Genomic DNA, 2,208 nt, shown 5'->3' with positions numbered 1-2,208 from the left:
CAGAGTTGCTTCCCCTTTCTACACATTGCCTTTAAAAAAAATTCGTCCCACAGTAGACGTCCAGTAGGGAAACAGGAAGTGTATCCTTGAAGCAAAGACAATTGTGTTTCAACCCATACATGAACATCTTCATATAGTGAAAACAATACCCATGTTTTATTAATTATTTATTTAGGTAAAAACTAATATACATTATGAGTGAAAATATCGATCACATACATTTTGATACTAGCAGGCATGAAACGTCGTTCAGAGATTATCATACTATGACATCACAAGCACGTCACACTCCATCGGCATTCATCGGTTATTTCCGGAAGGATGAAAAATAACCGGAAAATCTTGGAACTGATAGCCGTTGCATTTATCTCTTTGTCGGTGCTTCATGACTTTTTAATTTCTGTTTTTGTCACAGGCACAAAAAGTATAAACGCGGATGTTTTCTGAAGATCCTTTTTGTCATCAACCATGTTCTGTTAACATTTCTACCGGGAGATATTTTCAAAAAGAGCCGCATTAAACCAGCTTTTGATTTCGATTTGTTGTGTATATGAACGAAATAATTAACGTTTTGGAAAGTCTGGTTATAGTCTTTACATAATTCATGTATGCATCACCACTCATAAAAGAAACAATGGATAATTCATTTATGTCGAAATCAACAATAATTGTCCAGAAAACAAACCCGAGTTCAACGCCCTTTCCCAGCAACGTATTACTTTCCACAACGCATGCCGATTTATAACTAGTTACAGACAGAAACTGTTTAATTTTAGTTGGCATCATTACCTGTAAAACCTCAGTGACAGTTACAAAATTTGAAATTCAATCCGGTGTTTCAAGATGGAACAACAATTCTTAATATCGATATAACGACAATTTCGGTTACATCAAAGTATTACAATGTTTTCTTTTTTTTAATTTCATCTTTTTAACTAACATCTCAATACATGTACTTTTATAGACTTATCGACAAATATGTAATATGCACTTTTTTCTATAGCAATTACCAAACAGTTTTTTCCCACGTTGTTTCAACAATTCTTTTTGTGACCTGACAAACGCACGCAGAGGATTTAATATCCGGAGAAAACCCGCGTAGTCGGACAGGTAACCGGGATTGAATCCGGCCATCTTGGTGAAGACGAGCGCGCTATCCACTGCGCCACTCGACCGATCATATACGTCACCCCTGATATTTTTGTTTTTGAGCTAATATTTTCAACTTTAAAGATCTTAGCAGTTTAGTTGACTGGGCATTCACACGAAAAAATGGTGAGGAAAACTCTAATTTAAAATAACTAAACAGGAGAAAATTACTTTTCAGAGGGTAGAAAGAAAATTATGATCTCGCTTCTAGTTATGCGAACTTTCTGTAAACGGAATTGCTATTTTTTACAGTCAAACGTGTAACACACTGACAGCTTCAAATGATATACATAAAAGCCAAGCCAAGCACTCACTACCATATTGCTGTACGATAAGAATTTATTGAAATATCAATTTGGGCCCGGTCAGTTTCGGCCAATGATACCGTGACAAGCTCGGCCCATGAAACACATAAAAAGTCGTAAAATTGGCGGTAAAATCTGACGTTGCATGCTTTATGACGTCATAATTAAGCTGATTCCAATGGGCCGAATTTACCCGAATGCCTATCCGAACTTATCCCATGGCGGGGCTCGTTCGGCCATCCGATCATCCGACAGGGAAAATTAGATAATGTTCAAAAACGGACGTGCTGCCATACTTCCCAAAACGGACTTTAAAAAAGGGCCGAATTTGCCCCGATCTCCCCTATTGTTATGTCGGTCTTAATCTCATTAGAGTTTATGTTTTATTGTTATCCCTCGACTAGCAGACTTTAAATAAATTTTATCTTACCTCATTCTGAAAGCAGTATTATCTCATTTTGAATCAGTAAATATCAGAGATCAACAAAAGCTTCGCTCTTTTAAGACTTTGGCTTTTCATATTACTCTTGAAATCTCTAGGGTGTATTGCTTGTTGAAGCGTGTTAACTGTCATGACAGATGCCATCGGGCAGATATGCAAAAAAAAAGGTAAAGTAACGTATATCCGTTTGCATATTTACATATCTAATCACGAAAGAAACATCATACAATCATTATCACAAAGAAACTGTAGATAAATGTCAAAATTTGGTAGCAAGGTAATCGTTATTGTCATCAAGTAGGTACATGTCGC

The sequence above is a fragment of the Mizuhopecten yessoensis genome, unplaced genomic scaffold, assembly GCF_002113885.1.
Source record: "Mizuhopecten yessoensis strain PY_sf001 unplaced genomic scaffold, ASM211388v2 scaffold1851, whole genome shotgun sequence".
NCBI lineage: Eukaryota > Metazoa > Mollusca > Bivalvia > Pectinida > Pectinidae > Mizuhopecten > Mizuhopecten yessoensis.
Note: the sequence above shows the minus strand (reverse complement) of the source record.